The sequence below is a fragment of the Wyeomyia smithii genome, chromosome 2 (assembly GCF_029784165.1).
Source record: "Wyeomyia smithii strain HCP4-BCI-WySm-NY-G18 chromosome 2, ASM2978416v1, whole genome shotgun sequence".
In the NCBI taxonomy this organism is placed as follows: domain Eukaryota; kingdom Metazoa; phylum Arthropoda; class Insecta; order Diptera; family Culicidae; genus Wyeomyia; species Wyeomyia smithii.
The window spans coordinates 207,450,787-207,472,808 of NC_073695.1; the positions used below are offsets into that span (position 1 = coordinate 207,450,787).

The 22,022-nt window shown below is 38.6% G+C and overlaps 1 protein-coding gene and 1 long non-coding RNA gene across 5 annotated transcripts in view; one reads left to right on the forward strand and one right to left on the reverse strand.

Annotated features, from left to right (window-relative positions):
- LOC129724833 (SLIT-ROBO Rho GTPase-activating protein 1-like) overlaps window positions 1-22,022 on the forward strand; it is a 177,605-nt gene that overhangs the window by 143,628 nt on the left and 11,955 nt on the right. The window lies entirely within an intron of this gene.
- Window positions 3,724-4,292, reverse strand: LOC129724838 (uncharacterized). The gene is made up of 2 exons (XR_008727971.1): window positions 4,032-4,292; window positions 3,724-3,973 (listed from the first exon to the last, which is right to left on the reverse strand). It is a non-coding gene; the product is annotated as an uncharacterized LOC129724838 (long non-coding RNA).

The window sequence follows — 22,022 nt, forward strand, 5'->3', positions numbered from 1 at the left end:
ATAGAAGCAGGTTGAGAGACAGGGAGTATTAGTATTAGAAAAATAGTGATTTGGTGCAGCACTCATCCTCATCCGAGTTGCGTTGCAGTAGAGAAATGAGTGCGAGAGAGTATTGAAGGGAGAGAATAGGTGTTTTGCTGCTATCAATAGCTTTACCGCTTACCGTGCAACGCATGTGCTGTTTAAATTACCCGTTACCTAGTTCAGTCAACGATGTTGTTTCCGAAGCAAAAACATTTGCGATTTGAGTTGATTTAACTCAAAAGTTTTGTCTTCTCGAAAAAACGGCCCGTAGCTGCCTCTTTCAGAAGTATAGTCACAAAATTCCATTCCCACCATACAGACATTTGGTGTAACCTTCTGGTGCATATTGTAATATAGTATATTTTCCCGACATTCCTTCGCCAGAATAAAGTGCTGATTAGGGTGTCCCAAAATTGCACAAGTCCGGGGCTCACCCTCCAAATGATAAAAAATGGTGTTACGAACAAACTTTCGTTCGGCGGCAGCTTTAGGAAATGATGTTTTCAACTGGCCCCGATGACTTTCTTGAAAAAATCGGTTTTTCTTATGGTAAATCCAAAAAACATGTCTAGTTATTCAATTTTTCATGAAACCTAATCCTTTTATATTTTTTACAGGTTCCTTAGGGTCCAAACTGTAAGGGAAAAATTCGTTTCGGATTGATTATCGTCAATTTATTGTCCCAAAAAAAAATCTATCGTTTGGAAAAGAGATTTTTCAAGTATCGTTTGACATTCAATCAATAAAAGTGGGTATTAAACCTAATGCTCTCACCAACTGAATACCATTAAAAGTTGGCAAATTTTATGGGGAAGAACATTGCCAAAGACTATATGGCTCTAAAATAACTTGATTTTGAGTTATTCGTGATTTACTGTGGAATAAGTTACATTTTGATGTTTTCCAATACTAAAATGTTCATTTGCCGTATTATATAGTATTATAATTTCAACTAAATCTCCTGTTACCCAAAGGGCTCGTTCTGCAGGGTAACTGTTAAGGTTCAACATTTCGATTTGGCATCAAGATAATAATTTCCATCTGCCCAGGCCTTGGGATCTTCCTGAATAAAATAACTTGATAACAAGCCGGAGTCTATCGTCTATTTTTACAGACGAAAATTTTTTCACTCATGAATTTTCGTTTTCACTGCTCACCATTTTCAAGTTTTGTACCACCCTCCTCTTCGAGTCATCATTAATTTTTTTATCGAAAAATACCAGGCTAACATTGACCTCCGGAAGATACCACAAGTGCAGTCTGCAGACCCGGCACCGTACCGAAGTCACCGGAGATTGCGGGTTCGAGTCCCATCTGAATAAGATTTTTTTCTAATTTAAAGTCGCACTTTCTGTCCTTGTTTATTTTTCGCATCCTCGTTAAATTACATACATTTCCACCCCTTTTAATAAACTTGATAATATTTATTCAATTTTTGTTTACTCGACCTTGATTATTGTAGGAAAACATTAAAATTCAACTTTTTATTTCACAGTAAATCACGAATAACTTAAAATCAAGTTTATTTAGAGCCATATAGTCTTTGGCAATGTTCTTCCCCATAAAATTTGCCAACTTTTAATGGTATTCAGTTGGTGAGAGCATCAGGTTTAATACCCACTTTTATTGATTGAATGTCAAAGTATACTTGAAAAATCTCTTTGCCAAACGATAGAATTTTTTTTAGGACAATAAATTGACGATATTCAATCCGAAACGAATTTTTCCCTTACAGTTTGGACCCTAAGGAACCTGTGAAAAATATAAAAGGATTAGGTTTCATGGAAAATTGAATAACTGGACATGTTTTTTTTTGGATTTAACATAAGAAAAACCGATTTTTTCAAAAAAGTCATCGGGGCCAGTTGAAAACATTATTTCCTAAAGCTGCCGCCGAACAAAAGTTTGTTCGTAACACCATTTTCTATCATCTGGGGGATGAGCCCCAGACTTGTGCAATTTTGGGACACCCTAGTGCTGATACTAGACACCTTGTTTTCCACGGGTGAAACAGTGATGACCACATGGCAGCAAAATAAATAGGCAACAAAAAAAAATAGCGATAAAGTTTTCAAAGCCAAGAAAAAAAAAGCTAGGAAAGAGCAGGGGAAACGTACGTACGGAAAATTCTGTGTAACAGTCCCTGGCAAAGGTCTAAAAGATTAACTTAGCCTTTGCAATTGGACACCCGGAAGTCGTGCCTCAGAGCGGTTAAGGTTCACTCTTTTGACCGATAAAAAAACATAAAATTTGTGATATCGGAGAAAAAATTGTTTATGGCAAATGCTTTAAGTAGGGGGTATTTTGAAAAGTAATTTCAAAAAAATCGGTCAAGTCAGATTCGTTTCAAAATTAGTGTTTTGATGAACAATTTAGTTGCCTAAAATTATTCTGCACAAAGCAAAGTGGACACTTTTGGGAAAAAAAGTTTCTTGTGCTTATGGAAGTACCTTAATGACAAGAGTTAAATAAAAGTTGTCAGAAGGTGACATCAAGGGAATTGTCTGAGCTTTCAATCAAAAATATAGAAGAAAAATATGAGTAAACTCAGATTTTTGCAAAATAAGTTTTTAGATAGACAATTCTTTCGCACAAAACTCTTCTGAACAAATCAAAGTGAGCACTCTTGAGGAAAAATGTTTGTCCAACAAAAACATTCTCATGTTTGATGCTATTTCACGTTTTTTGCTTCTGAGACCATAACCGTTTGATAATGACAACAGTTAGAGAACAGTTGTCAGGGAATTGCTTTGGGGAGATTGTCTAAATTTCCATTTAAAAATCTTAAAAAATGTTGAGAGGCCTACACACCCACAGAATTTTATTGAAATAATTGAAAGGGGGCCGCCAGTCCCTCAGTCGAGTTGGCGCGAAATCCTTCTACCTATTTGAAAAATGCTAAAAAAAATAATTTTACTTGAAGAACAAGCTACCTGACTTCCAATAATTAGGAAATTTGCATGAAACGCATAATAAGATTTTATCACATTCTTCATCCCTGACAAGCAAAGCTAAACTTGATGCAATCGAATTTTATCATTTCAGTTTATTTCCGCAAGTCGAAACATGTTAAAACTGCACACCTTACATTGCCATTTTGCAACACTGAACTTTCACTGTGGTGCGTTCATTGCGAGCTCCCTAAAAGAGCACTATCGAATCGTATCAAACAACTCATTCCGGATTCGCGCGGTACCTTCGGACCCAGAAAGTGAACGATGAATATTCATCAGACCGCCGCAAGTTTGTACTTTGGACCTTGGCGTAGTACAGCTGATGGTGCAGAGCACCGGATATCCCCGGGTACTTTAAATGTTATTCGAAACTCGGAAGGCGCATTTCAGGCAAAGACCAAGAAAAACGTCGACCGTTTCTTACAATCAAATAAACCTTTTGTTAAAGCGACCATTAACTTTTAGGCGAGCATCTACGGTATCATGTCTTGAAATGAGCATCACCAAAGTGTCCATTCTTCTTTTTTTGCCTGGACAGATGAATCGTTGGTGTTGGCTAATTGACGATTTGCTGTCTCTCCCGATAGGGGCAAATTATGAAGCAATTAGTTTTTGCGTGCCAAGTAATTCGTGTTTGTTATCATGCCCATTTGTGACCTGAAGGATCGTGTTGACCAAATAATCTCCAGGGTATCGCTATTATAGGGAACGTTAGGTGTCATCTTAGTAGTTCCACCACTGATACTCTCGTTATAAGATTTTATTATTGCGTTGTAAATTTGAATTCAAAGTACATTAAGCTATTTATTAAAATTGACCATTACACATCTTATTGATCTGCTTGGCAACTCGCCCGTACCATTTGATGGCTTTACGAATTTTCCACGGACATCCTTCATCTAGTTGGTCGCATTCACCGTTGAAAAAATCTCTCAGTTTTTCCATGTAACCGGAGATTTCCTCACAGTCTATTACTGGTCCTCGGTACATGTGTGCTGTTAATGTTGGGATAATTAAAATCAGTGAATTTTCCACCATTAGTAAGCACCCTACCAAATCTCTCCAACGCTTGGGAGTATGCAATGCCGACCAGGGCCAAAAGAATGATAAAGCGAATTAGACTTACGGACGACATTTGGCTGTAGTTTGGATACACGTTTTGTTTACAATAGGACGACTTTTCATTTCTGCGCCGTTTTTATCACGATCGACCGCTGTGCCAGCTTCCGTCGTAAACGCTAATGAAAACAATAACTTCTGGGACGTGAACCGTTTGGCTCGCACGGCGGGTAGTTAAAGTCCCATTAGCTACGCTGAAACGGACCCGGCGACTTACACGTATTCGTATGTAGCGAGGATGCGGCTCATGTCAACGGAGCTGACATTTGGCGTCCGGTCGCGTGAGGAATAGCATCGGTTGCGTATGTATTTTTGGACCGAAACGAATAGAAAAAGTGTCTGCGCTCAGGTTCCCCACAGGAAAGGAAATTAATCTCTACGCTGATGATGTTGAACAATGTCGTCTCGATTACTGTTCGGTGGGGAATATGTTACCTATGGGAGTAAGAATAGAAGAAACATGTTGACATACTGAAAAGAAAGAAACGAGCCGACGCAAGAGAGTTGAATTTGAACGATAATAGGGAGTATGTTTTATGTTAGTGAGATATTATAAATTTCGGAATAACATTAATCTTAGGTTTAACCGAATTATTGCCGTAATTATTTTTTAAAAACAAAACTGTTTACTGTTTATTGAATACCGTAACCTTTTCAAACATCCTTAAATTGATTGGTCAATACGATAATACCATTTCCTACATAGCGTGCGCCCCATCGCTGCTTCCACAATAAATACGATACATTATGGCAAGTAACGAGTGCGCGGCAAACACCATTATTGCACTGCGTTAATCATCACAGCCAGTCAGTGAAAAAGTAATGCATTTACCTCCACCGGTCGGCGACTCTGGGCCGAGAGTTAGTTACACAAAAAAATGACAGACACACAAAAATAAATATGCAACCGTGAACGGCGGAGATAGTATCTCTGCGGCGCGCGCGTGCATGCGAATCTTCCGCCACGAACGAACGTGGATAGTGCAATTTTTCATGGCGGTTTTGCATGTTATTATGAAATTTTTCCTGTGGCTGTGGCGTTTACCCTTTTTATTTTATCGCCAGCAAGTCCGTGCCCGGACGGTGCAAAATTTGCCTCCATATATCCGTGCGAGGCTGATTTACGGAGACAGCAATGTGTAAATATTTGAACTCTTTAATGGGTAGAGTGTTACTTAGTAGCACAAAACACAGGCGACCGCAAAATGAAGTACATTTTATTAGCCACGGATACTTTCCGCAGATTGTTTTGTCAGTTTAGTTGCTCGTAACATATGGGATTTATTTAGTCTTGCGTGTTCGTATGCACTTTCACTGATTATGTATTTTTTCTCTTTGTTTTCTTTACAGGTGAGTGTCATGCAAACCCATAAACCAGGTTCAGATAGATATTGCATAACTGTCGTAAGTTATTAACGAAATATTCATCAGAAGCGAACACCATCAACCTTTACAGTTGCAGAATCAATTCATCCTGAATGAAATCTTAGGAATTGTGTCATACAGCTGATTTTAATCAATCTTGCAAAGCATACGCGTTCAACATCTGCCTCTTTATGTATTACCGTTCGCAGCGCATCATAAGAATAAAAATACTCAACCCTCAAAAAACAACAGACTGTATAGCATCACTTTTTGGGTTTCGATTTCCGCATGTTCAATATTTTTATTGTTTGCTAGTGTCTTTCTAGCCGTTCAAAAGCCCCACATGATCGTTTCGTTCTACCAAACAATCTATAATGTGTATATGTGAAGAGAAAAATTTCGTAACGAGCCAAATATATGCAGCAGCGGTATGGGGGATCCTATTGGGAACTTCCCCTATGCTTTCTTGAAAACATTTCACACTTTCTGGATGAATATATAGACGCACTCTGAGGGACAACATCGTTCCAAAATAACATGTTCTTTGTGTCCGTGGATAGTACGAGGGTGTGACTAAAGCCCGTGCCAACAGTGTGGTAGATGAGTGGAATTTATATGCTCATTCTCATCAGAAAACTACATTCTATTGCCCGAAACTCGAAAATAACACTTCCGGCTAGGTAGGGCTCTCCGCATGAGTCATAGCATCTTCGGTGTGGGGGTGGATGGGTGGCAGAGGTCGACGATTGTTCACAAATGGTACGGAACAGCACTGCAACATGCGCTATGGTTTTCTTCGGAATGCGCTCTGTGCTTGTTCTGTGTCTAGTTTGATTTATTCTTTGCCGGGGATGCAACGGACGCTTGATGGGTGAAACGTTCGTTAATTCATCATCAGAACTACTCTTCATTGTTTGCATGGTGAAGAACTATGTGAATGCAAGCAAAGCAACAAAACAAATTATGAATTATGAAAGGCAGAAACATCCCGGCCTGTTGTTGGGATCCATTGAGAAGAGCACGACTATTGCATGCCCCGCGGAAAGACAAATGTTGCAGTTCTGGTACTTAATGAAATATCGTACGAAGTGTTAGTTCGTAGCCTCCCTGGTTTGAGAAAAAACTGTCAGTAATTGACAGATCATACTATGGTCGGGAAAGTATCATCTACTGTGATGAAATCTTACGACCAATCAGAGCTGAAAACAAGGCCAAATACCATCTAATGTAGGTATTTTTGAACCAGGATGATATCTAGAGGCTGGAGATTGACACCAGACGCTATTCTAAGTTTTTTACTTTCGATGGTTAATGGAAAATAACCTAAATCGGTATACAAGAAGGGCAAATGAATACTTGCGGATTCAGAATGGTAGAATCCAGAAATCACCTCCATAGGTCACTTTGAAATCCAAGTTGGTGATTTCCGGTTTCTGGAAAAAACCTAACCTGCCCATAGTCCGGGATTTGATTTCAGAAGCCGTTTTGAAATACGAGATAACGACTTCTGGCTCCTGAAAACAGTATAAAATGGCCAAATACCACCTAATATGGGTATTTCCATAATCGAGATGATAGCCAGAGGCCGGAAATCGACTCCAGACGTTATTTTTAAATCAAGATGGTGACTTTCAGTTTTTAAAAAAGCCGAAAATGGGTGAATACCATCTGAAACCTTGTATGATGTCTATACACCGTAAATCGACCCCTGGTGTTATTATGAACCTTCAGAGCAACCGCATTATTTCCACAGAGTCATTTAATTAGTGTTGGATAAAAGTTATTGATATGAACATATTTATACAACATAGTCTGTCGTAATCTTGGCGTTTTTCCTTCAAAAAATTTTTGAGAAGAAGAAGTTTGCTTCGAAATTATCGCTTGTGAATATTCTCGGAGACAACAAAATGCAAGCAATTGCAATGTTATAAATAACCTTACGTGTTTCAGCAACCAAGTGTGTTTTAGCAACCAAGTGTGTTTTAGCAACCTCCAACATTACTTACGACTTAAACCCAACTTAACAACGCTCCACTTCAGAGCTACCAATTATTTAAAGAAGAGAGAGTTTAAAGAAAAATATAACTGACATATACCGTAAAATATTACCTTGATACTCCACATTGATTAACCCCAACCGAGTACATTTCCTCATCTAGTCCAAGGACTATGTTGACAGGCTGTCGTAATTCTACGTTAACCTTGCGGTCCTTTTAAGTTTAGTAAAGCGGGCAATGTATGTAGTTTGCGATAAAACTAAGACAGATAATTGAGTTGGATAAATTTCCCATTAATGGAAAATGAACGGGAATAGAAGGTGTGACTTTAGACCACTCTTACAGTTACAGTTACAGAAATAAACTCCCACAGGGCAGTGTGTGCAGTTCATCGTGGCGTGCTGGGATACGGGAACACAATAGTAGAGGGTGTTCGACTTTGGTTTAGGGTGAGTTATACCTTTCCCAGTAGTTAAATCACCTTGCCGGAGACAACGAAGATTGCGGGTTCGAGTTCCGTCTGGACGAGGAAATTTTTTTCTAAGTCTAAAGTTACACCTTTTATTCCCGTTCATTTTCCATTAATAAGAATTTTATCCAATTCAATTATCTGTCTTAGTTTTTTTCATCACCATCTGAAAAAAGTCCATTTTTTACCGCAAACGTTAGCTGAAGTTGCCTTCTTGATAGCTTTGTCTAGTTGAGTAGTTCAGTTCAGATTTTTATCCAGAATGATTCCAAGATATTTGGTCTTATTGCTGGAGTTCAGTCTTACCCCATTGAATAGCGGAGGAGTCATTGAATGCATCCTTCGCTTGGTAAAGGGTATAATGACTGTTTTAGCGGGGTCAAAGTTCAGCCCTTCTTCTAATCACCACTGAGAGGTGATGTTAAGAGCCGTTTGCATACGACTAAATATAGTTGCATCACATTTTCCCCGAACAGACTACGTCATCAGTATAACCAATGACTTCGTAGCCTAGCTGCGATAGCTTGGTTAGGAGAACGTCCACCACCAGTGACCATAAAAGTGCAGAAAGAACTGCTCCCTGAGGCCACCTTTTCACTGCCTCTACTGTGACAGACGTACAGTCAAATTTCGCTCGTTGGGCTATGTTTAGTTGGGCTACGTTTTAGTTGGGCTCCCGCTCGTTGGGCTATAGCCCAACTAAATCGAAGTCAAACATCATTTCTGACAACACTGATTTTCGTTTGAGGGGTTTGTGGAATCATTTTTTGAACGCAGAAAGTAGAATTTATTCGAATAAAAAATTAAATGAAGCTGAATATAAATTTATGAAAACAATATTTAAATAAATTGTTTGAGAAACAGTATAAGTTTATCTGGCGTAATAATGCAACGTAGAGCTTTGCCTGTTTTTGGAAGTATTTGAGAACACGTTATTGTTGAGCACTTCTCTGGCTTGAAATGATCACACAGGCTTAAGCCAAGCAAATTTTGAATTTGGTCTTATGCTGAACTTTCCGTATTTCTTTGTAGATTTTGACCTCTTGAACCTTTTAAACGAATCTATATTAATATGGAAAACAATCATTTATGAACAAAACCCAGAAAACGTAGGAGAGAAATTAGTATAAGCAGTATTATTCTTAAAGAATGGTTTTGCAGTTTGTCAATCAACTATAACGATTTTGCAAAACTTTGCTGCGTTTCCAGTAACAACTCCAACAACAAGAAACAATCGGTGTGCTCCTTGATCGATTTGCAACTTTGACAGCTCAGCCCAACGACTGAAAGTCTTTCACTAGATGGGCTACGGATTTAGTGCAACGAGCGAAATTCGACTGTATCTGCAAATGCAGCTGTGTTCTTCCTGCTTGAAAGCATGGCTTGAACCCAGCTCATTGTAGCTTTGTGCTTAAGTTTGTAGAGCCGTAAAAATTGAAGCAAAGGACGTGTTATCGAAAGCTCCTTCAAAATCAAGTCTTCATTGCCCGCTTTGGTATAAACACCACCTCGTCGCTCCACCAGCTGACCGTGTTTCGTATGAGTTCTAATAGATGACTCCGTTCTAGGGTTTGCAATATTCCCTGGAATTGATTTTTCGGGGAACGAGAATTAAAAATCTCATTGCCCGGGAATTCCCGGGAGCCGAGAATGGAAAAAAAATTTAAGCAAAGTTAGATTTAAAAAAAAAATTGATTAATAAAAGGTATCAAACAATCGTTTACAATATCACTATCAATTCGCATGGAAAACGAATTAAAAAACATAACTTGTTCAAGTTCACTCCAGAAATTCATGGTCGATTTTTGCCTCAAATGTTAGCAGAACAGTAGGTTCAGAATTTTTATGTCGTCAAGCAATCGTTTTAGATCTGCTGGCAAATTCAAGCCCAACAATGTGATTCCCTTCTGTAAAACTTTGATTAAGATCGCTGAATCACAGCTGGTGTCTGATTTCTAGAATACTTCTAAATCACCGATTGCAGCTCTTGCTATATTTCATTACAAACTTAAGTGTCTAATACTATTAGTTTGTTGAAGATAAAGCTGAGTGTTAGGCAGGCAGGTTTAAGAGTATTTGAATGCCTAAGTAATTTATGTGAAATCGCGGCCACGACCCAAGTTACACTGACTGAGTTTTGTTAATTTACCTATTTCCGGTCGTATCGATTTACGGGTTTCAATTTTTTCATCAATTTACAGGTTTCAATTTTTTTTGTAAATGAATAAAGAAAAAAATCAAGCTACTATTCGCTTAGTATTGAACAAACTAGCCAAAAAAAAAGACAATAGACATGCAAATATTTGCCTAATTTTTCGTTTACTGAATATGACAGCATATATTTTTAACAAATAATGTGGGCAAATAATTAGATATTATACGGCAAGCAAATAATGATCGTCGTTTCAAGCAAATATTTGCTTCATGTAATGCAAACTTTGAAGCTACTTTCCACTTTTACGACGTAAGTGTTGCGTTTTGATACGATATTTAGTTTTATATTGTATGAAAATTTTTTCGAGGTGCTCGGGAATCCCGGGAATCCTGGGAAAAGGTAATTCCCGGGAAATCGTTCCGGTCTTGGTGACTTCATAGCTTACTGGGCACCAGAAGTCTCTGTGAAGAGTCGACGTGACGTCATGCATCTGGATCCGAGGCTGTGTAGTCTCTCAACGTTCGACGCAGAGGTCACAAACGAGCCAGGAAAATAGATGTTCATAAGAACATCCTGTGTTTCTTTGTTAGTGACACGCATGCTTCCATCTTTGTTCAATTGCCCATGACCATTCGTATGACCTCTGGATATCGCTTTTTGCAGTCGCGTTGCTTAAGGTTGCTGAGAGTTCGAAGTGGCCACGAAAAAACTCAAACTTGGCATCCTGCATCACGGAACACGATGAAATTATCAAATTTCAAATAAAAATGACTGCATTTGCCGAAAAATGTAAATTTAATTTATAAAATACAAAAATAAGCTATCTGGCAACATTTCGGTCATTTTTTTGTATTCCATGGTTTTATTTTCTTTTGAAACCATCTGTCAGTATTTTTCCGACATCTTATGCCTATGAATTGTAAGGAAAAGAAGAAAGAGATTTTGGCAAAAAATGCGTGATTTTGCATCAGAGAGATGGATAATTCCGTCAACTCTAAACCAAATCCGTGATGGCCTTGTGAAAGTGGTATGGACACTTCGTATGACCCGTATACTTTTAGTTGTAATAATGTCTGATTTTGTGCCAAACAACTATCATGCATTTCATTCGAAAAAAAAAACAGCTGCTGAAGCGCATCGAGAGTCAAAAAAAAAGTTCAGAGCAAGAAGGCTAAAAACCATCGAAGACGCTAAATGAGGGGTATCGCTTGATAAGGATATATGCCAAACTCAGGAACACTTTGCTTCGGTAAATTCATGGGGACTGCCCGGTCATGCTTCTACGTCGTCTATTGAGTGGGTCCAGGTCGGCGGTTGCTTATTATGAGTATTTGAAACCCAACGAAACCATCACTGGAGAACGGTATTGACTTCAATTGGTCTGATTAAGCCCTGCACTGCGCGGCGAAAAACGGCCAGAACATGAGCAGAGGTATGAAAAGGTGATTCCACTGCATGACAAAGCTCGGCCTCATACTACCAAAATCGTTAAAACTCAAACAAGTTCTACCTCACCCACCATGTTGCATAGCAAGACCTGTATTTCGCGGATGAATAGCTCAAATATTTTTCAATAGAATTTTGAGCAAATACAATTCATAACTCAGTGATTCCCAGTCTTTTTGACTTCGCAACCCTTTTTTCAAGGCACAAAGGGCTCGTGATCCCCTTCACACTTGGATATCAACACCGAGTGCGGTAAAATGGAATATCGAAATTCAACAGCGGAGATCTCGGTAATACATCAAAATATCAAGATTCAGTGAAATCAGCAATTGGTTCTTCAACGAGCTTTTGTATTTTATGATTTTTTACAGAGAAATATAGCAAAATATTTTGTATGTATTTCATTAATTCCATTTATCAGGTTGTTCCTGGTTTGAATTAAACAGAAAGGTTGTTAGTTCCAAGAAAAAAGCAAAAGCAAATTGTAATTAATTTGAATATTACGGATTCCTCCATCATGTCAATTAGCCGCAAAATCTGCTCCATTTATTACCTAAACCTAAACTCGAACACCGATGATAATGAGGCACACGTGAATTTAACAGTTGTGTTTTTCGGTGTCTCTGTGAGGTTCTGAAAAAGTTTACTGAACTTGGAAATTTGGTGTTCTACAGTTTTTGCCGGTAAATAAATATACGGTATATCGATTCTCGATGTGTATTTGATTAGAATTGTTCGATATCGATTTAGCGACATATTCAAAATAAACAGAGAATAATCATAGCTTGTGTAATAAAAAGTATGTTCTGTTTCATTTATTGGAATGTTTTGTATCCAGTGATGTATACACTAAAGTCTTTGTTTCAATATTTCAATATTTATTATCTGTGCTTTGTCTTTCCATCTGCCAATCAAGCTGAATATGAAAAAAAATATAAAAAGGTTAGGCCCAATCAGTGAATATTCAGTAATTGTATTAAATAAACTCATCGGACACTCACAATAAGCGATTTGGTAATGGAAATCCATTAAAACATTACACGTAGAAAACGACTTTAAAAATCTGCTTAAAAAACCGCGTTCATTCCGAAATCCGCGTAAAAAACGCGTAAATTTCGAAATCCGCTTAAAAAAAGACCTTAGTGGTTTTCTCTTTTGATGTAACTTGTTTGTCTTTGTGCCTATCTCTTGCTTCTCGCCTATTACTTGGCTCTTAGAGACTTACTAAACATATAACAATATATTTAATTCACTTCAGAAACTTTAAAAAAACTTGTTTAAATTTGACAAAACTTTGGAGAAAACGTATAGCTATAGCTTTTTACTAGGTGAAATACGGGAGATTGTGTTGATTGTTTGTATTAAGTTGAATCTAATGTTCCAATACTTGAATCAAGTTCGAAATTGTGATTTTCCAAAAACAGTTTATCAATCTATAAATTTATTACTCATCCGATTTATAACCTCCTTCTCCGAATTAAGTGCATCCCACAACGTAAACTGTCAGTTATTACCAACAATGCAAACCTGCAAACTTTTTGATAGTTTCTTGCTTACGGCTCTAATGCAATCAAGGCTCCGATGCATCATTCTGTAATTAAACCGAAACCGCTATCATGCATCGGGTAAACAAAACATCCCGTCCGTCCTCATCGTTGCTCGTGTTCTCCGTTCGAGTTGGGCAGGCCTGCACTTTAGGATGCTCTCTCGTAGGAATACTCTTAGGTACATACTCGCACCAACAATCCTATTAGGTAGCGGTTTCCGATCACCCGTGCACACGTACAACGCGTCTATAGCGCTCCTGAAAGGCCCTGCCGAGAGGGAGTGCCCATCAGCTCTGATAGATGAAATGGTGTTTTAATCTAATTACTACCCTTGGCCAAAGAACAAGTGACGTCTTCCTGTCGTGTTCGGAAAACACCCCGCCCTTATTCAAATAGAGATAGAAAAGTTGATAGTGTAACCCCATCTAGTAGTTATCGAGCTTGATTAACTTTTCCATCGACAACATGCTGCCTGATTGAGAGCTCCGGTCTTTGACGGGGCGAATAGAATATTAGCGTTCTGCACGATTATCGCACATTCTTAGCTGGCGGCTTCGGTCGGCTAAAACGTATGTGGTGTAGACATGTAGATAATGAATATAATTTATGCAATTTTATATGATAAATTGCAGTCACGTCGAAGTACTTCGATGGACAACCGATCAACAGAAGCCGCAAAACCGTAAAAGTGAAGAAACCTCCCTCTGGATTCAAACTAATTGGGCCGATGACGGGACAGAATTCCACGAAGTCTACCGGCTACCGTCGTCGATTACCTAAAATAGTGCGGTCGTTTGCAAATTCTAACGACGCATTAGCAATTTTGTGCAATTTATAAATTATAGATGCATAAGTTCGTTTGTCTTATCAACGTTACAGCTTGTTACGTCTATCCACGGCCATTCAATTGAATTATGTCATCACTAATGGTTATAGTTTTTCAAGCGTAATGCTTTTCTCTCAGCGCGCGGTGTGTAAATTTCAAATTTACACCCTAATCAAAACAAATGGTATTTTGGAGCAAATTGCCTCGAACCTTTTAATATCGGCTAATGGGCCCTTAATAGCCATTACGCCAGCGTTTTCGTTCCGTGCGCACTTACACGAGAAATAATAATTGCACTGAACTCTGACTCCGGTTCATAACCGCACACCACCGCCGATCCAGTTACCACTGCAGGCAGGACTGCCTAGAAGCTTTCTACCCCAGCCCGAAGTTAAATGAACATCGTTACCTATTCGGCTCAGCGAGTTCAAAGACATGACGATGACTTCCGCTCTCTTCTGTTGAAGGATTTTTGATAATCCGGAAAACCCATTGACGCTCCTTTATTTTCTTTATACAAACCGCCAATCCCGTGACACGAGAACAAGCAATACGTATACGATACGTATCGTTTTATATTCAGATATTTCTAAACGTGGAAGTTTCCACCCTCGCAATTCGGTATAGTGCGTAGCTTGAGCGCAACTTGAAAAAACTTCAACATCTGCCCCATCATCACCGTTGGAAGCAACAGAAAGGCATACAGGACTCAATGGCGGTTTTTGTTTGTACTTCTCAACCAGTTCCGATTTGAATAGGTTTTGTGCTTCTGTGCGTTTACGCGAAACACGTTGAAATTCGAAAAGGGGAACCTCTCCAATGGTCTTTTCATGTAATCCACTTGAAATTCAGCTTGCAACTTGTGGAAACTTGGGGCACTTCAGTGTCCTTGTCTCTTGTGTGGAGAGAGTAATTTCTTTCCTATCGAAAGGTCATCAAATGGGGCTTACGTTGCGAATAATCTGACTAAATAATCCTACAATTGTTGGTAGTTAGTAACTCTTGCAACTTAAATTGAAAAAAAAAATCATTTTGACAACTGAGACTCTTATAATATTTATAATATCAATTGTTCAAAATTGGTCCTAGAATTCAGCCTTGAGGTACACGGCTAATTTAATTCTAAGAGACAACTGGACTAGACAACAGAATATTTTACAATATTTTCAATGAACTGAAATTTAGCAGTTTTGTTGAAACCTGTAAAATTGGAAATTTCAATATTTATTATCATGCTATGGAGAGTTTTTTCCCAAGTTTATTATCCGAAGAAAGCAATTTAATTTGCTGGTAACATCAACCCTCTATATGGTTTTGATTTGACATCACTATACGAAAATGTTGTGCTTTTTATGCGTAATGCAACCAAATATGCAAATTCTTCAATTTTGCTATGTGGATTCAAAATGAAAAAAATCAGTCTTCAGCATATTGTCATTTATTTTTATATTCGCTTATTTGCCATCGGTCTAGTTCCGCCACTGTTGTTGTGCCAACCAACGACGCCCGGGGAGCCGATTCCAACCAGGACCCTAACTTACGACGCGTTGATTAATGGACCGGTGCTAACGGTTTTACTTCCTCAGGCGTGATCCAAGAGATTTCTCTCCTCAGAAAATCTCCTGGTTTCCTCATGAGTTGTCAATTTTTTATCATCTCTTCCTAATTAATTCAGCGGCTTACAAGCACAAAGAGTTGAGCACATTCAAAAAAAGTGATTCTGATGGTTACAATCAAGCTTCCTATCTGCCATTGTCCATTGTTTAAAGCCTAATATTATATTTGAAACAATGGTACGTGCGATCAATAGTTATAATAGTTTTTGAAAGTCATGACGCGATATGTTCAGGATTCCCGAGGTTTTTGTAGGTTCCATTTATTTTCTGACCTGAATTTCAGCAATTCACTTTTAACTAGATCTAAGCTTCAATGTTTGTAGATAAAATGAAATTTTTTTCCGTATTAACCATCCATAACCTTGGTCTCAAAAAGCAACAATCATTATAATCTTTCGACGCGATTAAACTTTTCAGACGCTGGGTGATTTTTTCCATTTTTTTACGACAAACGAATCGTAAACATGTTGCCACGTATATCATGAAGGTGCACAATTCCCACGCATCCAGTTTACATAAAGTTTGCTCATCAGCATTAGGTGTAACGACGTACGTGCGACGATAGGATCCCCTGCTGTTGACAAACGAAATTGCGATTAACAAGCGTTATAAACGTCTAGCGCGATTGTTGTACCTCGTAAACAAAGAACACTGAATATTGTCCGGAGTCGGACGCGCGGACCGTGACCATACAGCTTCTAACACAATAACCTAATTTCATTGGTTTGGTGTTGCTCACTTGGAGACCATATTTAATCATAAAATATCGCGAATGGTTTTGCGTCCGTCAGCAGCTTGCTTGCATGCTTTTCTAGGTGGTCAATCCATTCACAACGCGGGTAGTGGACCTTACATAACCTTCGGATCATAATAGCGAAATGATAAATCAGCTGCTGGTGCAGAGCCCGCACGTGAAGAACAATGCAGATGGAGCGAGTAGAGCGTGATTTCGCTGTCGCGCATATAGTGCTCGGGTGGTAAAAGGTTGACGCACCCGCATAACCATTTCGGCATAGGCTTTCAGTTGCGCCGTTCCGTGCCGCTGTCGTGCAGTGAACCACCCGAAGTGATCGTTCGTGAGCCATCATTCTCAGCCTTGCTGACGCCCGGCTGTTGTCGACATTGTTTATGAACACTGACATGATAGTGGCTATATAGAGTTGAGCATACCGACCGACAGTTAATGCTCTCTCATACCCTTTGACGCACAGTCGGTAGCCTGACATTATCAGTCGAACGGTTTCGAAAGTCATCGGTCGTGATCTTGCTTTGGTCGGTCGACATTTCACACACCTGCTGATGGCCAGTGGATGCATGTAACTAGATTGCATGATCGCTGCGTGTTTTTTTTCGCTGGTGGAAGTAATAATCAGGCCGAGGCGTGACTTGCCGTCGAAGGGTGGAGATGCGTTGCTTTTAATTACTGTATGTAACACAAACGGCCGTCCGTGACAGCTCTAAAATCCTAATTGTAGGCTGGCTGCAAATAACAGGAAGAGGCGGCGTATGCAAGGCTGTTTATGAGTATGAAATTTGCTTTCGTAAAAAAACAAATAATTATTTTTAATTAAATGTGTTTCTTGAAAGTCTTTTAAATGTTGTTTTGAATCCTTACTAGTTAAGCCGCAGTAGCTGAGAGGATTACGAGATGGTAGCACACATATTGTGAGTTTATATATTATTTTAGAACAGTTTTGAACAAGGTTAAGCTGTTCCAATTTGCTAAAAATAAAAAGCTGCTTCAATGAGTTAAGATTAAAACTGAATGAAGATTACATATTCAATATTTGTAATTATTTGACAATGGCTGCGGAGAAACATGGAAATTTGTTCGAAAATTTAACGTAAATAAATTGAGCACGACTACATTATACAAAAAAATCATCATTTGATATACATGATATGCTATTTGGTTCGATTTGGATATAATAATGTCAAGAACAATGGAGCTATGAGGAGTACGCCATCAAAGCCAGTGGTTTCCAACCGGGGAACCGCAGCCGGCAAGGGGGTCGGGAAGCTCTTGGTAAATTTGACAAGTGATCGAAATTTCCTTCTAGATATCTCTGTGAGTGCGGTGTTTCAACCCTTCTACGTATTAGGACCAAGACGTGAAACAAATTAGACTTGCAAGACGATATAAGAAGACTGAAAAACGCAGCCTCTTATTGCAAAACTTGTATTTGAAATGGTTGGGAACCACTGATCTAAGCCTTTGATGCAGTATTTCATGAGGTGGTTCAACTTAACGTGTGAGGAAAAAAATCCGAACAACTTTTAAATTGGTCTGCGATTGTGAAGTGCTGCACAAATCGAAAAATCCTTTTCCACAAAATGAAGATTCACTTTTATATAACTGGTAACACGACTAGTCAATTCTGTCAAGTAACGCTTAGTTGGGAAAAAGGCGTGGTTGAAAGAAGATCGTCGTAAATTGATTTGCAATTTTTGTGAGCGAAATAAAGAAAGATCTAAAAGTGAAGTGTTCCACTATTCTCAAAATCTTGGATATAGAAAAAAAAAACATTTATATACATTATTGACGAACTCTTCGAGAATGGAAATACCTTCAAAAAAAATCTGGTTCCGAACGAAAATGCACTTTGCAAGAGAGCAAAGTTCGAGCGAAATTAAGGGTGGAAACGCCTGGTCGGTGCGCGTAATCATTTCGTGAGTTGGGCAATAAACAACCGATTGATTATAAAACGATGAACTAGTAGCTGCATAAAATGGGTTTATAACTATAAATATAAGTACCATAAAAATGACAAAGTAGTGTTTTGGCCAGACCTTGCATTGTCAAACTATGCTAATGCAACTTTACCGGATTTGCGGCAAGGCAATATCGGGTTTATTCCGAAAGGAAACAATCCTCAAAATGTGCCACTGCTGCAGTCTATCGAAGTTTTCCGAGCGAATTTGAAGCGAATGGTCTACCATAAATGTTACAGGGCAAAAAACGTCGATTGTTTGAGAGAAAAATCAAGACGGAGCTCAAAACAATTGAAACAACCGGAATTCAGGAAGCTATAAAGCAAGTACCCCAAAATATCAGGAAATCAGCGCGATGTGGAGATGAGTTTTTCCTATGAGGTTTGTGAATGAGTTACATTACTTGAATAAACAAACAAGTATGAAAAAATAAGTTGCGCAAGATTTTAATTTGGAATTGAAAGTTTGTTCGGATTTTTTTCCTCATACGTTAAAATGGAAAAAGCGCTCTCAGGCTAAATTGTCAGGATATCTAGAACTAGGACACCTAAGGGAACATACTTAAATAACGTAGCATTAATAGGGGGAGGGGGGGGGTCTATGATCGTTTTTTGACAAACTGTGACAAGGGGAGAAGGGGTTGGATTGAAATCGACGTAGCATTTTTTCTTGAAAGACCAATTTTTTTGCAGCAAAAATATTGCATACTAAGAATAGCTTTACAGCGGGAGTTATCGAAATCCTCTTATCTGTGCCACAGAATCTTCTGAAAGCTTTTCTAGCACATAAACAATCGCTTGCATTCTCAACAGTGTTGCGAAATTTCGACACAGAAAAATGAAAATGATACAACAGCAGTTTCACTCTCACTCTCTTCAAACTGATATTGAGTGTCACCCGTGTCAATTATCAGTCAATAATCATGTCAGTGATAAAAATGATATATCTTAATTAATATCGAAATTATTTGATCTAAGCCAATCCATTGCTTGAATTGAATGAAGCAGATAGGCACCTTCATCTTACACCGCATAAACATCGCTAGAGCAATATAGCGTGTGCGAAATCACAGAAATGCTTCCAGTCGACATTATCACTGTCAACTGATTGGGGCTGAAAGCAATTATCACTTTCAGCTCGTTCGTGTTGATACTGATATTCGTAGCTCTCAGTGTCAACTGAGAATCTATCACTGACAGCGAAAACCCTGATTCTCAACACGTGCCTTTTAGTTTAGAAAATTACAAAAAAATACAATTATATGAAATGCTGTCACAAATGTATGAGTGATGAGTGACACGGTGAGGTTTTTTCAGTGCTACGTTTTTTTAGGCGGAGTTGAGGGAGTGAAAATCATGAAAAAATGCTACGTCATTCAAGTATGTTCCCTAAGAATATAGTACTGGGACTATCCGGATTGAATATCCGACAAATATCCAAATTTCGGATCGACCGGATATCCGGATATTATCCGACAGGTTATCCGGATTTTTGGATAGTCAGATATTCGGATTTTATATTCGAACATAGTTTAGTGAGACTTATTTACATAATTTGTTACGAGGGGGTGGGTGTTCGTGAAAAAGCCATTTATTTATAATAGCGTTGCGTTTTATTTGAACGGGTTTCGAAAGACAGATTTTATTGTATATTCCGAATATTCGTTTTCGTTTACCCATCCGTGATCCAAGCTTTGGATAACCGGATCACGAAAATATTCGGTTAAAAGTCTCAGCGGTATAAGAATTCTGAAGGATTTTACAAATAAAAATCTAATCAACAGAAGCGAGAATTGGGTGAAAATGGAATCAAAGTTCGAGATTCCCTGCAAAATACTAGAGACAAAACGAGCAAATTGGGAACAAGGTGGCCCGAAAATTCAGGAAGGCTTATTTGGCTTTACACAGACGGTTCTAAAATGAATGGTTCTACGGGAGCGGAATTTGCAGGCCCGGATTAATAAAGTTTTTCCCATGATACACTGGCCAATAGTATTTCAGTATTCGCGATAATAGAATGCGTGAATTCGTGTCTGGAAAGAAATTACGGAGCCGCAAATCTTTGCATTTTCTGTGATTGTCTGGCAGCACTAGTGTGGATATGCATCCTTTTGCTTCAACAGTTGACTAAGAAACACTAGGTTTTTTTCCTGTATGGACTTTCTCACTGCGACCAGAATCGTTGATCTATTGTGAGATATGCCCGGATGTCTGCTATATCCCGCACTTCTTTTATTAGCAATACCGCTATTGAGAAGTGGCATGCTTATTATTATGTTTTTATCAGTGCTTGTGTGTAATGTGCTACCCTTCCTTTTACACGCCTACTGTTCTTCTATACCGAGCATCCTTCCTCCTGCCAAATATCGCCAACTATAATTCCCTGCAGAAGTTTCGTCGTGCGTCCTTCTGGCCAGTTTTATCGATAAGAGGGACTTATTTTTGTTAAGAGGGAGTCACGCAAAGGTACTGTAGATTTCAGCGTAAAGGAAAGGTAACTGGTGGGGAGCCTGAGAATAAACCCATGCCTGAAGTACTTTTTGACATCGAATGGCCTGATTCTACTAAGATTCGAACCCACGATCATACACTTGACAAAGCGGTTACAGACCTCGCAGCTACGCAGCTCCCTTAGCACTAGGTTAATTTGTTCTGGGTTCCTAGTCTTTGTTGGAATCGGAGGAAATGAGAAAGCTGACTCAATAACTCAACAAGGGTTATCCACTTACTTTGTTGGTTCCGAGTGCTTTTAATTGCCTGGAGAGGAGTTCTCATTCAACGCTGTGTTGGATCTGACTTTTTTGGAATTAAGCGTGAGAGAAAAATCAAAGTGGGGGAGATGGAAGGAGCCAAAAATTTAACCAATAAATAAAAGTCCCTTGGACACCGAACAGTTATATTCTTTTAAGATTCGGACACATGATCCTTCACTTGTCAAAGCGGACTTTGTAACTTTGGGGCTACGAGCTGTTAATGGTTGGAGACATATCTTGTGGATAGGCAACTATTCGTATAGATTGGTGACTGCCATCCCAGCCCATTTGTAAGTAGATCTGGTGTACTTCAGGGTAGCAACCTGAGACCATTGCTATTCAGTTTGTATATAGTTGTTATGAGCCGCTTTCGAACCAGAGATGTATTTCTTTTCGAATACGAGATTGATTAAGCTAATCAAAGTCTTGGACTCAGCTTCAAGATAACAAGAGAATTTACGGATCTTTCCTCTAAAGCACTGTACTTTTTCATCTTCCATTCGATACTGTAATTCGCAAGTGTCGTTTGGTGTCCTCATTAGGTAATGTAGATAAATAGGCTTGAAAGTGTGCAACGAAAATTTATCCGATATGAATTTGTTTATTTCGCCAAGCAAATATAGACTACAGACAATATTTCATTACAGTTGGTATTTTTAATGTTTACAATGTTTTTCTTTTGCGCTAAGCATTATTTCTAGTGATTTTAGTCAGTTTTTACTTTGTTTTTTTTTTTTTTTTGCTGAGTTGTGTTAGTAATGCAGCTAAGTCTATACGATTTTAAATAATGTCATTGACGAAGAATAGCATTGTATCGCGGTGCTGTTTGAGTGTATGCAGACTAATGAGTATTAGAGTGGCAATGAAATTCGTCTTCTTGTGAAAAAATTTGCATGCAAAAATTTAGCTCAACCGGACCTTGGAAACACGTGCCTCAAAACGGTCAAAATTTTACTTTTTCGATCAATGAAGAAATGTACAGGCAGTAGTTCTTGAATTGGTCGACATTGAAATTTCTTTTAATGCCAAATGTTTTAGAA